Source organism: Staurois parvus, unplaced genomic scaffold (genome assembly GCF_062004578.1).
Source record: "Staurois parvus isolate SC_StPar_1 unplaced genomic scaffold, SC_StPar_1.0 ptg000155l, whole genome shotgun sequence".
In the NCBI taxonomy this organism is placed as follows: Eukaryota; Metazoa; Chordata; class Amphibia; order Anura; family Ranidae; genus Staurois; species Staurois parvus.
The window spans coordinates 29,799,285-29,814,526 of record NW_028317951.1 but is presented as its reverse complement, the minus strand read 5'-3'; the positions used below and the strand labels follow the sequence as shown (position 1 = coordinate 29,814,526).

Genomic DNA, 15,242 nt, shown 5'->3' with positions numbered 1-15,242 from the left:
GCAATTGGATATTCCCTGGATCAACTTTACCTATAAATGTTAGTATCCAGTTATATTCTTTGTATCTAAGAAAGAATCCAGGATGTTCTAAAATGAGTATACGGCCCCTCAGGCTGAAATCCCGAGAAGAAAGCACAGAAATGCAGATCAGGTAGCATAAAAAACATACTTGATACTTTCCAGGAAATGGACCACTTGAAATAGAGAATGTACCTTTCATTTTAAGAAAAAAACTACAAACTCCCATAAAACATAACCAAGCCAGCCACCCCACACCCAAACCCCCACCTCCCAAAACCGGGAGAGTCACATTTCCCTGAGCAGAAACTGGCAACATGGCATATTTTCATGTGTTACGTTACCGCACGTCCCTGTGTCGAAGGTCATTTTCTGGTGGGTGGAGCCATGCAGTATATCACTTTCGCTGGAGAGACAGACAGCCCAGGAACAGAAGCCCAATATGCTGGACCTGGCTGAACAAATTATGGTAAGTGCAAACAAGCCCGTTCACTGCATACAAACTCTGCAAACAACTCTCTGTAAACATGCAAGCCACCACCAGCTAACAAACATGCAAGCCACCACTAAGCATATTGCAGCAAACATGCAAGTCATCACTAGATAACACTGAAGTCACCACAGCTGCCTAACTCTGCATGTCAGAACTGTAAAAACTTTAGGCAATGACATAAGCTTGTCCAAGATTGCTTGTTCCTTGTGTTAATGTTCTACCTATGCACATGTCCCATGCAAAGCAACTATACAGACAGTGTCCACACCACACACACCAGTAGTGGGATGCATGACTGCATTAATGGTAAAAGTTCAATCTATGGCAGTGCTGTGCAGAAGCATACAGTTTTTTCTTTATGTGTGTGTAAAAAATTACTGGTAAAAGTGTTACTTTTGCAGTATTGTTAGCCACCCAAAAAAAATTGCGATGTATAAATGTAACCTAGTGTGTATCGTGTTTCCTGTTTTATAAATGTCATTCATTGCTTACAATTGATTGATTCCAATTGTGTCATTATATTGCCCAAGTCCGTTAGATTGTGAGACTCCATGCAGTACAGTCAAGGTACTCGATTTGAATGTTCAAACACATTATATATTTTTTTAATTGTTGTTTTATGCTACCAACCAATTGGCTATCTATAATCAGGGTCTTGCTGAAAGAAGTGACCAAGAAAAGAGTGTTCTAATGGTCAAAGTAACGTATGTTATACTTGCTTCTATACATTTCACATGCACTCCCTCTATTGCCACTTGCCTGCCCTCCCTCTTCTATCTCCCTCATCCTCTATCATCTTTCTTCTCTTGCTCTGCCCCCCCCCATTAGCTCTCCTCCCCCCATTTTCTTTCTCTCTCTTATTCTTTCTCTCTCTGTCTCTCTCTCTTATTCTTTCTCTCTCTGTCTCTCTCTCATTCTTTCTCTCTCATTCTCTCTCTCCCTGCCTCTCTCTCTGTCTCTCTCTCTTACTCCCCCTCACTCTCTCTCTCTCTCGTTCTCTCCCTCTCCCTCTCCCTCTCGTTCTCTCCCTCTCTCTCCCCCTCCCCCCTCTCTCTCCCCCCCTCCCTCTCCCCCTCCCTCTCTCTCTTCCTCTCATTCTCTCCCTCTCATTCTCTCTCTCTCTCATCCCCTCTCTCATCCCCTCCCCCCTCCCCCTCTCTCTCTCACCCCCCCTCTCTCTCCCTCATTCACTCTCTCCCTCTCTCTCGTTCACTCTCCCCCCTCTCTCTCCCCCATTCCGCCTCCCCCCTAACCTAATTTCCTCTATATTCCAGTTCCTAGCCCTCCCTCTCTCCTATTTCTCTCTATCTTAACCCTATACTATCTCCTTCTCACTCACCATTCTCTCTCCTTTCACATTGTGATCTACTAACCTCTGTCCCAAATATCTTCTCTTTTTTCTCTCTGTCCTTTTTCTCTTCTATCTCCATTTAATGCAGTAAATACTGAAATGTTATATCTCTGCATTAGACAACATCAGGATTGTTTCATAAAAAAAAGGGAAGGAAAATCTGGAGAAACAGTCAACAAAGGTAGATGACTATATTTGAATGATAAACAAAAAGTCAATAGATTTTTTTTAATGTAATAATTTTCACACAGATTCAAAGGACATTTGAAAATCCCACAGGTCTTGAGAAAATACAAATAATCAAACCTAACAAAACAAATGTATGTATAATGGCGTTGTTGATAATATCAAAGCCCTACAATTTTCAAGCTTAACAACAATTATCTGCTTATTTTAGCAGTGGACATATATGAGGCACCAAACATCTGTCGGAATGGACATGGGGAGTGTGGTCCCAACAGGATCATCTGGAAAAAAAAAATAAAAGGTTTGTGAACATTACCTAAAATATTATAATGAAATGATGTGATATACAAAAAATGAATCAATCTTTATTTTATAGGGTTATGTAAGAATAACTATCAACAGTAGTAGTGAAGAGGAGATGGAAAAGGAAAGACCTCAGTGCAAAGGGAAAACAAGAACTTGGCAGCAGTACAGAAATAGATGATGATGATGTTGAAGACAAGACATACCAACCATTGGAGGAAGAGAGCAGTGACAGCACTGAAGACAAGAGAACAGCAATATCCACCAAAAAGTTTTAAAAAAAGGAGACAGGAGAGTAGAAGCAGTGACAGTTTAGAAGAAACAAGCTTGCTCTTGCAGAAAAAAATGCAGAAAAAACCAGAGGGCCATATAAGAAATTTTAAATTCACGCATGCTGAAAACCTCACCATCATCGAAAATATTGTCCCAGTCTTCACCAAATTGCTTGGCTCCAAAATGTCGAAGACTGAATCAACATGGAAACGTAAGCAGTGGCAGATTAGCAACGCTGTCAATGCAATTGGAATAGCCTCACATACAGAAAACGTTACCAGGATATAAAGCGGACTGTATAGAAGACATTGCAATGAATAATAAAGAAAGATATATAAATAAATGTTTTTAATTTAAAAAAGGATTATGCTGAGGAATTATTAATAAATGTTGATTACATTTTTCTCCAAATTTTTTTTTCATGTATTCAATGCAGAAACAAATACTGGTTCCAGAATTGCAAAAACAGTTCAATTCACAGACTATGAGGAAATGCTCATGCTATACATAGATCAGGAGACCAGTTTCTGGTATTGGAAAAGGATTTGATACTTCCAGTCAGAGTAAAGGTGAGCACTGTAGTTTCTTTGTAATTTTTGGTCACCCAATATTTTAACTTTTTTCACAACTGTAGCAGAAACTGTAGGTAAGTACAACACTTTAGATAAACAAAGTGTTACAGTTGCAGCTACACATAGATATCAATTTATATATATATATATATATATATATATATATATATATATATAAATAAATATATATAAATTTATTTATTTATTTCTTTTTTGTCCAAGTAATATTGCAATATGCAATATCTGCATAGGACCTTTTAAGACGAGGTAAAACAGTTGCAGCAACCCCCTTTTTTTCCTTTCATTTCCATTTTTCACCTTTCTAGGAAAATATATTTAATTTCCTTTATTCTTTTTCCTTAGTTTTAACCAGTTAATATCATTGTCAAATGCCTATTGTGTACTGTTCGTTCACAGGTCCCAATGTTGATCCAGGCATATTACTACTCTTTTCAGAAAGGGAAGACTCAACCATCCAAAACCAATCCTCACTTCTCTTACTATCCATTTGGTGAATGCGGCCAAGGCTTGAATCCCAGTTATATGGAAGCAGACACAACCCCCGACTAGGTCACTGTGGTATTCCCAAGTCAATGATATTCTCCAAAAAAACAAACCTCAGAAAATGAAGATGTTGCTATAGATATTCCTACACCCCTCTTTGAGAATGACAAGTATGCAGTACAAGATGGACCTTTCATGACACATAGCACAATTACTAAGGCCATCACTCTTCCACCAATAAAAAGAAGACCAGAAAAAGTGCAGAGAGAGGGAGAAGCCATACAATCTGCAGAACAAGAAATCTAGACAGGGAGCAGTTATTATTTGATCAGGAACAAAGTCAACGTTTTCACCAAATTCAGGAGAAAACAGAAAAATGCTGGAAAATAATTTGAACCATCTAAATTGTATTAATGTTTTCCTGAAAGAGTTTCAAAATATTACAACAGAGTATCGGAAACAAAACAATTTCTTTCTTAAAACAGTCTAAGACAGCTTGTGCTTACTGTCAGAAGCATTATTCCAGTATCAGCAGTAATAGGAATGATTCAGGGGTTGAAAGTCTATCTTTAAGAGATATATATTTATTATATTTTACATTTCTTTAATGATTGAGAGCTGTTCATTTTAATATTATAACATTTTATGTTATAGTTTTTTTAATGTTGACCTGAAGTTCTGCATTTCTGCTGTCGCATGGATGTTTACAATTGTTTATTTTTATGTTACATACTGTTAATACAGTAATCTGTAGAAGGAGACATTTAAATCTGAACTGCAACTTCAAATTTATGTCTCCTTTAATTGCTGCTTGGGATCCAAGCTCAGTGTGTTTCCTGTGTAATTTTATTGGGGGGGTTGTTTTTTTTTTTGGCCAAACCAATAATATTGTATTATTGATATGTGCACTTTAAAAAAAATGGCCAATGCTACTGAGAAAATGAAGCTGTAGAAATAGCAGAATTTTGCATGCTCCATTGTAGCACTTTTGTAAAACAGGTACTTGACAGATTTTATGTTATGTAAGTTATTTAAAAGATAAATATGTGAATGTTCACTTTCATCGGGTGTTTCAAACAATATTGAGATTTTGGTGTTGGAATTGTGTCCCATTGTTGTTATTATTTGTACACCATTGTTGATGTCATTGGAAGGAACTGTGCTACATTGCTATTTTTCTTTGGAGGTAATGTGGCACGTCCTTGCTAGGAATTGAGCCTTTTTCTGGGTATCTATTTTAAAGGTAATGCCATTTGTCCTTGGGAGGAACTGAGCTCCTTTCTGGGTGTCCATTGGGAGGAATTGTGCCACATTGCTGGTGTCCTTGATAGGAATTCTGCCCCATAATGCATCATTATTGTTGTTTGAATACCCCAATGGGGTTGTTAGAATAAAGAAAAGGGCCATAGTTTGAAGGCCACTGTTCTTTTGAAACGTGTTAGCACTTTTTTAAGTGGCTGAAAAACTAAAAAGCTTCAAAAGTGACCTTTGTGTTTTCTTTTGTATTACTTCTTTACACAGTGCATTGTGCAATTTTTGTGCTGCATTCTTGTTAATTAACTGTACTTGCCAAACAAACAAAGGCTGTGGTACGCTGTGATTACTCCCAATTTACAAATGCAAAGTAAACATTATTAGGCTTAATGCATTTCTTGCATTTTGGTTAATAAGGTTTGTTTGCCCATCCAACAACAACACCCCCCATACCTACCTCCTATTATCCAGCCATGTGCACATGTGCTGCTCCAGATCAATATCCTGCAGCAGACCAGTGCGCCAGGCAATGTTGTGCAGTATGCAACATGTCAGGAACATGTTCCCAACTTTTCTTGGAGCATACCTCAGAAAACCACTGGACAGGGAAATGCAACGAAACTAACTCTTTAGAACACCAAAGGTCAGCTCAGTCACTGTTGGGGTTCTGGAATGTGCTGAGTTGTACCATGAGTGGGCCACAGTGATGCAGTATGACATGGGTGCCAATAGCCAGGGTAGGCAAGCATATCCTGAATCACCTAATGAAAAAATATGGTTTCTGTTAAATAGTGAAATAAAATACCACACCACATTTATGAAACAGGGAAAAAATTAGAATTTTGGATTATATATATATATATATATATATATATATATATATATATATACTATATTGCCAGAAGTATTGGGATGCCTGCCTTTGAACTTTAATGGCATCTCAGGTTTAGTATGTAGGGTTCAATATTGATTTTACCTACCCTTTGCAGCTTAAACAGCTTCAAATCTAATGGGAAGGCTGTCCACAAGGTTTAGGAATGTGTCTATGGGAATGTTTGACCATTCTTCCAGAAGCGCATTTGTGAGGTCAGGCACTGATGTCAGATGAGATAGCCTGGCTCGCAGTCTCCGCTCTAATTCTTCCCAAAGGTGTTCCATCAGGTTGAGGTCAGGACTTTGTGTAGGCCAGTCAAGTTCCTCCACCCCAAACTCTCATCCCTGTCTTTATGAACCTTGCTTTGTGCACTGGTGCACAGTCATGTTGGAACAGGAAGGGGCCATCCACAAACTGTTCCCACAAAGTTGGGAGCATGATATTGTCCTAAAATGTCTTGGTATTCTGACGCCTTAAGAGTTCCTTTCACTGCAACTAAGGGGCCAAGCCCAATCCCTGAAAAATGCAGTCAGGCAAGTACTGTTCTCCTGGCAACCAAACCCAGACACATCCATAGGATTGCCAGACAGAGAAGCGTGATTCATCACTCCAGAGAACACATCTCCACTGCTGCAGAGTCCAGTGGCCATGTGCTTTACACCATTGCATCCGACGCTTTGCATTGCACTTGTTGATGCAAGGCTTGGATGCAGCTGCTCAGCCATGAAAACCCATTCCATAAAGCTCTCTACGCACTGTTGAGCTAATCTGAAGGCCACATGAAGTTTGGAGGTCTTTAGGTTCTAATTCTGCAGACAGCTGGCTACTTCTGTGCGCTTCAGCATGCAGTGACCCCGCTCTGTCATTTTATGTGGCCTACCACTTCATGGCTGAGTTGCTGTTGTTCCCAGTTGTTTCCACTTTGGTATAAGACCACTAACAGTTGACTGTGGTATATTTAGTAGCAAGGAAATTTCACGGATAGACTTATTGCACAGGTGGCAACCTATCACGATAGCACGCATGAATTGCTCCTGAGAACGACCCATTCTTTCACAAATGTTTGTAGAAGCAGTCTGCATGCCTAGGTGCTTGGTTTAATACACATGTTGCCATGGAGGTGAGTGGAACACCTGAATCCAATGATTTGGAGGGGTGTCCCAATACGTTTGGCAATATAGTGTGTGTGTGTGTGTGTGTGTGTGTGTATATATATGTATATATATATGCTTTTTTATTTTATTTTTTTTTTGGGGGGGGGGGGTATTTTTTACTATGGGCCTTCAGCTGTGGACATAACAGGAGAGTCATACAAGCTTGGCAGAGATGAGAGATTAGTAAGAAGCTTGAAGACAGCATGGAAATTACACACAAATATATTATAAAAACCATGCTGTAATTTAATTTGGGACACACACAAACACATTATATATATATATATATATATATATATATATATATATATATAGAGAGAGAGAGAGAGAGAGAGAGAGAGAGAGGGGGGGGGAGAGAGAGAGAGAGAGAGGCACACACTGACACTGCACACTCATCCACTTACCAAGTAGCCAGCCACCATGAAATGTTCCCTTCGCAAAATTTTGGTGCAACTGCCGTAGTATATGGGCATCGTGTACTGATCCACAGAAACCAGTCACCACATCACGGATCAAAAGCTGGGAATCACATATCACCTGAATGTTCATAGAATGATACCCCTTTCGGTTTCAGTAGATGTGCTCCTTGTGACTGGGAGGGAATAGGGGGACATGTGTACAATCAATATTATTGTTATTATTATTATACAGAATTTATATAGCACCAACAGTTTGCTCAGCGCTTTAACATATAATGGGAGACAATACAGCAACAATACAGTTCAATACAAGAGGGAGCTTACAATCTAGGAGGGAGGGGCTAGTGGTACAAAAGGTAGTAACTGTGGGGGATGGACTGGTAGAAAGAGTAAAAGATTCCATTATTAGCTGAGGGCAGGATAGGCTTCCCTGAAGAAATAGGTTTTCAGAGATCGCCTAAAAGTGAGCAGAGTAGGCGATGGTCTGATAAATTGGGGTAGAGAGTTCCAGAGGACGGGGGAAGCTCTGGAGAAGTCCTGGAGACGAGCATGGGAGGAGGAGATAAGGGAGCTAGAGAGCAGGAGGTCGTGCGAGGAGTGGAGAGTACGGTTTGGGTGATATTTGGAGACAAAATCGGTGATGTAATTTGCGGCAGAGTTATAAATGGCTTTATATGTTATTGTTAATGTTTTGAATTTTATCCGTTGGGCAACGGGAAGCCAGTGGAGGGATTGGCAGAGAGGGGTGGCTGATACAGAACGGTTAGTAAGGTGGATGAGTCTGGCAGCAGCATTCATGATAGACTGAAGAGGGGATAGTCTGCGATTAGGTAGGTCAATGAGGAGGGAGTTACAATAGTCAAGGCGAGATATAACAAGGGAGTGAATAAGTTGCTTAGTAGTTTCAGAGGTTAAGAACAGCCATATCTTGGAGATGTTGCGGAAGTGAAGTCTACAAGATTTGGACAGTGATTGGATTTGGAACTGAAAGGACAGATGGGAGTCTAGGATTACACCTAGCACCCTGGCATGAGGGGAGGGACTGATGATTGTGTTATTGATCTTGATGGAGAAGTCAGGGGAGGGGGCACGGGCTGGAAGGAATACTAAGAGCTCAGTTTTGGAAAGATTGTGTTTGAGGAAGTGGAGTGACGTCCATGCCGATATGTCGCTTAGTAGGTTAGTAAGGAGTTTATCAAGTGACCAAGGGAGGGGTTGTAGATGGAGAAGAGTAGGGGTCCAAGGACGGAACCTTGAGGGACGCCCACAGAAATAGGAATGGGAGAAGAGGAGGATGAGTTATAGGTAATGCTGAAGGAGCGCTGCGATATGTAGGAGGAGAACCAGGAGAGAGCAGAGTCTCGGAGGCCAAGAGAGTGGAGTTTTTTGAGGAGGGGATGGTGAACCATATCAAAAGCCACAGAGAGGTCAAGTAGTAAGTGTATAGAATAGTGGCCATTGGTTTTAGCAGTTAGTAGATCATTAGTGAGTTTTAGTAGGGCAGTTTCAGTGGACTGTAGAGAGCGAAAGCCAGACTGTAAAGGGTCAAGAAGGTTGTTGTCAGTGAGGTAGGAGCTCAGGCTATTGTAGACTAAGTGTTCTAGGAGTTTAGAGGTAAATGGCAGCAGGGAGATGGGTCTTACGTTGTTCATGTTGGTGGGATCCAGGGAGGACTTTTTAAGTATGGGAGTGATGTGTGCATACTTTAGAGGGGAGGGGAAGGCACCGTTAGAGAGGGAGAGATTGAAGATGTGAGTGAGGGAGCATAGGATGGAAGAAGAGGGTGACCGTAGTAGTTGTGAGGGGACAGGATCCAGGGGGCAGGTAGTGAGACGGGCTTCTGAGAAAACCTTAGTGACCTCTTCAGTAGTAGCAAGGTCAAAAGAGGAAAGTGTTGAGGGAGGTTTAGTATAAGGTATGCCAAGTGGGATGGATGTCTGTGCAGTGGCGATGCCCCTACGAATTTCATCAATCTTGTTTTTGAAATGATTTGCAATCTCGTGAGCAGTGAGTGAGGTACTGGGTGGAGGTGGATAAAGTAGAGTTAAAAGTAGAGAAGAGACGACGAGGACTGAATGACAAGCTATTGATGAGAGTGACATAGTAGGCTTGTTTGGCAGCATGGAGGGAAGAATTGTATGTTAACCCCTTCACGCCTAAAGGTAAAACAAATCTTAACGCCTAAGCACAATTTTGCAATGTTGACATGTGCTAGTAAAACCGTACATATCATCACAACTACTTTGTACATCCAGGTGAATTATACCGCGTTTTTTTCAGGACAAATTGGGCTTTCATTTGGTGGTAAATCGTAATGGATATCTCCTGATTTTTTTTTATTATCAAAGGAAAACTGGGCCAAAATAGTAAAAAAAAAATATTTTTTTTTATTTAGCTGTGTGTTTCTTGTTATTACCATAATCTACCCCTAAAGAACAACCCAAAATAAATTCTCCAGCTCTTGACAATTTCAGCGATATCATATATGTATTTGTTGTTTGTACCCATAGTACAGTCCAGAAACAATAGTGCGCACTGAACTAGATCAAACCTTGATCTAGGTATTTTTTCTTGATTTTTTTAATACTTACTTATCTTTTTTTTTTTTTTTTTTTAAACAAACATGTTTTTTTTCCCCTCTATGCCAGGAGTTAGAGAGATACAATTTATCTCTCTTCTCCATTCATAGAGAGAGAAAAAAACAAGGGGGCCGGGCTGTACAGTGACTGATCACTGTGATAGCCAATCAGAGGCTATCACAGCAAATATGTGGCCCCACGGAAAAAAGCCCAGTTCTGTGAGGCCGCATATTTGTGTTACATCGGCGTCAAGGGGTTAAGAAAGCAGATTTATATAAGGTGAATGCTTGGTGAGATTTGGTTTTACGCCACAATCTCTCAAGCGCACGACTATGTTGTTTAAGATTTCTGGTGTCGTCAGTCTGCCACGGTTGTAATGGTTGGGGCCTAATACTTTGTGTTGTTAGAGGAGCAAGTGAGTCTAATGTGGATGAAAGCAAACTGTTGTAGACAGCAGTTGCCAGGTCAGGGCAGGACAGGGGAGAGATTCTGTCATAGAGTTGGTCAGTTGCAGAGTGGAAAGGAGCAGGGTTCAAGTTGTGAAGGTTTCTGTGGGTAATTGTTTGCTGCTTGGAGGGATAAGGGTTTGAAGACGAGGAGACTGTGAAGGTGATGAGATTGTGATCAATGAGAGAAAAGGGTTTTTTTGTGAGGTTGTAGGGAGTGCAACAATGGGAGAAAACAAGGTCTAATGTATTCCCATCAGAGTGAATGGAGGACTGTATACATTGTGCTAATGCAAAAGATGAAGTTAAGTTGAAGAGTTGGGATGTAGCCGGGTTGTTGACATTAATGGGGATGTTAAAATCTCCGAGAATGATAGCAGGTAGTTCAGAGGAGAGAAAGTAGGGTAGCCAGGTGGAGAAATCATCAAGAAAGTGCGACACCGGTCCAGGAGGCTGATAGATCACTGCAATCCTCAGAGAAATGGGAGAAAACAACCGAATGCAGTGAGTCTCAAAAGAAGAGAAGCATAGAGAGGGAGGGTTATGGAGGACTTGAAAGGTGCTCAGTGGGGATAGAAGCAAACCAACCCCACCACCTTTCCGATCACTGGGTCTGGGTGAGTGGGTCCAGAGGAGGCCTCCATAGGAAAGTGCTGCGGTAGAAGAAGAATCTGCTGCTTGAAGCCAGGTTTCTGTAATTGCTACTAGGTTAAGGGAGCGGGAGACAAAAAGGTCATGGACAGAGGTGAGCTTATTACAGACAGAGCATTCCAGAGCGCACATGAAAAAGGGAGGGTGGTTTTTGGGAGCATGAGGACTGATATTAAATTGAGGGGATTGTGGCTATTCCTGGAAGAAAGAGAATGCCTTGTGTGGGGGTGAGATACTGGAGGACCAGGGTTTGGGGAGATATCCCCAGAGGTTAGGAGAAGAAGGAGGGTGAGGAAAGTAACATGGGAGTGGGATGTACACAAGTGTACATGCCTTCCTGTGCTGATGTTTGGGTCAGCAGGAGAGTAAAGTATCAGCAGGAGGTGATGAGAGCAGTAGTAGGGAGATGGTAGCAGTGAGGGTGAGATGTATAAGTTTTGGGGTGGAGCAGAGGGGTAAAGAAATGAGATTTTGGGAATGCAGGATAGTAATATGAAAAGGAGGAGCAGAGGGGACATATTACAAAGGTACATGGAGTGGGACTCAGATTTGTAGGAGATGTTTCCCAGGGTATTTGCTTGCAGTCTATCCAGTGCGCAGTAGAGTTTCTTGCTGTTGTATCTTCCTGCTGCTTGAGTTATCCTGCTTTAGTTCAACTGCTGTGTTCAACTGCATCTCCGCACTCCAACAAATACTGCACTCACACAGAAAACTGCACTCCATCTGTGACTCTCACCTCTCCCCATGAGCTTATCTAAATTTATAGGGAGATGGTCAAATGAGCACTCTTTTCCACCCCAATTAGGAACTGATAAAGATCACATGATTTGGGGGGGATGTTTCTCAAACACAGACCAGATAAAGGCCACAGTCATAAAAGAAGTGCAACAAGAGGTAAGAATCAATCAACACAAACAGACAAAAATATATACACTATTTGTTCTGAGATTTGCAGAAAGACTATGCATTGCTAAAGTTGCAGTTTAGAGTGGAGAGCAGATGAGAGCAGCAATTTACCCAGAGATAGCAGGAGTCTATGCGTTGCTGAAGTTGCAGTTTAGAGTGGAGAGAGCAGATGAGAGCACCCATTACATTGGCAATCGATGCCATGCTGTAGAATCCTCCCTTAATTTGATCCCACTCCAGCCGTGATGAGGGCATGTAAATATAGGATGGTGCAATTTGCCGGAAGCCCTGTAGGGCTGTGCCATGGAGTTGAGAAAAGGATGCCTGAGACAATCCGATAACATCAACGGCAACCACCTGGTAGGAGGTTTAGCCAAGGAAATGTGGAACAGGCAGCAATTTAGTTATGCCTGGTAGCCTTAGAGCCATTACCACCACTCTTCTCTGTCTCCTCATACACATTCTCAGCATGTTGAATTCCAGCAGATTGCATTCAAACACCTCCATCTTGAACCACTTCCTATACCCTCACAGGAACAAGAAATACCTCATGTGATACTGCCACCAAAACCCTGGTGATAAATATCGCACGTTTTTTCACTTCCTGGTCCTTTTGTGAATTTGGCTTAACATGTTACCACACTATTTTTTTACAGTATTTACAGACACATTTTTAATTTTACATTAAATACTGCAGAATCATTTTTATTTTTTTGGAATTGTCTTTTGTTTCACACAAATAGAGCTTTGTCTTTTCTATTATGAAATAATCATTGGTGATACTGACATGAAGCTATTTCTTCGCACACTTCCTGGTGTGGGTTAATAACTCCCCATTGTGTTTCTGCATTAACACCCTGTTACATGCAACTTTCGATACGACTGCGCAGGAAATGTCTACCATTGGCACTATCAGGAAACTGGACCAGACCAATGGGGTGGATCCAAAACTGGAGTTTATGTGGAATTCAATTTCAAAATATCACAGGTAATCTGAGACAAAAGCAGACAGGTACCTCATGCCAGTAATATATCAATACACACAGAGGCAGGAACAAAACCTGTAGAGTACAGGGAGTATGAAAAGTAGAAATGTTCACTCTCAGTGAGGCAAACCATTCAGGTACTGTATATTATCTGAAATAACAGTATATGCACGAATCACTACCCAGGAATAGTGTAGTAACAGTGAAAAACTACCAGGTATTCAGTAGAGAGTTGACCAAATACATACAGCCAGAGTGAGATTATGTGCTTGAATCTTGCCATGAGTGTGTGATTCTGACATCTGATACAAGATAACCCAGAGGGATGGATATACATAGCAAAAAGAGCTGAGAAAGAGAAATAGAAATAGAGAGAAGGAGGAAAGGAAAAAAAGGGGAGGGGGGGAGGATGCCAGGCATAATGGAATAAAGATCAGAATGGCCAATATACATGGGAAGCTCCAGGAACAGCTGAATCCTCAATTCGTTGAAGAAACAAAGAAGTCAAAAGCAGAAGAGTATCTGAAGTGGGACCACACTGTCCACATGAAGTTTTAGGGTTCAGTTTTGTCATCATCCCATGCAATCATACGTTCCACAGTGTGGTTCAGTTCACAAGCCCGTTCAGCCAATTATGGGACTTCAGTTTTATGCCAATGTCTGGTAATTATAGAGCGGGCCGCCATAATAAAACATCTAATTAAGCTCTTTTTAGTCTGTTTATAGGAGTCTGGCAGCATGAATACCACTGTAATCCGGGGATCGTTCGGGTATTGATCTCCAACCAGTTTATCATACAAATGTAAGTGTTTATCCCAAAAAGGGAGAAGTATGAGGCAAGTACCCCAGATATGCGTCATATTGCCAAGACCCTGTAAAAAATTTCAGCAAGTGTCTGAAATAGAGGGATCTATTCTGTGTAGAAGAGCGGGGCCAAACCTGACGTTTAGAGCATTTTCACAAGTGGCTGAAAAAGGCTCAGCAACATTAAAATGGTTCTAAAGCCTCTCGAAGTAAGGTAAAAAATGTTTAGGTAGCAGTATGTGGTGATGGAGCGAAGGATTACAGCGACAGTGCTGGATTTGCTGGGCCAGTGACTGTTTTATTAAGACAACCCAGGTAAGATGGGATAGAAAATAAAAAGGGGAGGGAAGTTTCTGTTTAACAAGAGAGTGTATAATGTCCAATAAATCTCTGAAAGATCCCGTTCCGTCGTGGGCCATTGGACAGTTAATGAAGCCACCAAACACTTTTTGTTGCAAAACCTGCCTTCATTTGAGTGTAAAACATTCATGCATGTAAAGGAGGGAGACTTTTAATATGGGAGTAGCCACCAAAATGTCTCTAGTGCAGTGCGATTAGACATGTCCTCCAAATTCTCCAGTAACCAGATAAAGTTTTCCAAACAGGCATGTGGCATGGTGTAGCTGTACCACAGGACCTTTCAAGGGAGGTGGCAGGGCGGATAATGGCAACTACATATATAATTTTAAGAAACAGCTGTATTTTCATCTTTTTCTTCTGTTTAACCGCCTTATATGCTATATTTAATGGATATTACTCCCTGAAGAAGGAGCTTTATGACTCTGAAACACGTTGGAGACAATTTGGTAACATCTGCATATCAAGTCTTCATGAGAGAAGATATTTTTTCAACTGTCGAAATATGTATTGACAATGACACAGTGTAATATGTATGAAAAAAGCAGCCGCATTACTGTTTCTTTCTATTTTTTCTATTTTTATTGAATTGTAACACAATAAAGATTGACATATATGTCTTTTAACAGCATGTGCTATTTTTGCTTTTAAAGTCCCATGTGAGGAATTTTCTAAAAAACAAAACAAAAAAAAACTTGATATGTAAATATAGTAAAATTTAAACAAAGACAGAACAATTCCATCAAGTCCAATAAAAGACTTACAATTTATATCTCACTTTTCATGCAGTCAAATAATGTTTTTTTTTTAACATTTGTTGGTCTTCACATTACATTTAATCTTTTGTTTAATAAACATGTATTAAACAAATATACCCTTTTCTTTTTAACTTGCTTATCGCTGTCTATATAATGAGCACATTTGTTACTTTTACATTAAATATCAAACGTACAGGAAAAAAGTTGGCAGTCGACCGTGGCCAGTGTGAGTTGAGGTATTTTTCCCTGGTGTTTTCCATCTGCCAGCTCCTCTTTGCCCTTTAGTCAAACACTCCTTGATGTGGAACCTGGCCAGCAGGGAGCAGGCATGATCACTAAACACCTTTTCATAAG

At 40.7% G+C, this 15,242-nt stretch overlaps 1 long non-coding RNA gene across 2 annotated transcripts; it reads left to right on the top strand.

Moving 5' to 3' along the window:
* The first annotated feature begins 424 nt into the window (after positions 1-424).
* LOC149463380 (uncharacterized) lies at positions 425-3,035 on the top strand. 2 transcript variants are annotated; one of them, XR_016312492.1, is made up of 6 exons: positions 431-487; positions 1,163-1,215; positions 1,982-2,043; positions 2,114-2,182; positions 2,260-2,349; positions 2,425-3,035. It is a non-coding gene; the product is annotated as an uncharacterized LOC149463380 (long non-coding RNA). The 2 variants fall into 2 exon arrangements; XR_016312493.1 differs by lacking the exons at positions 1,163-1,215; positions 1,982-2,043; positions 2,114-2,182 and having other exon boundaries at positions 425-487.
* The last annotated feature ends 12,207 nt before the right edge of the window (positions 3,036-15,242 follow it).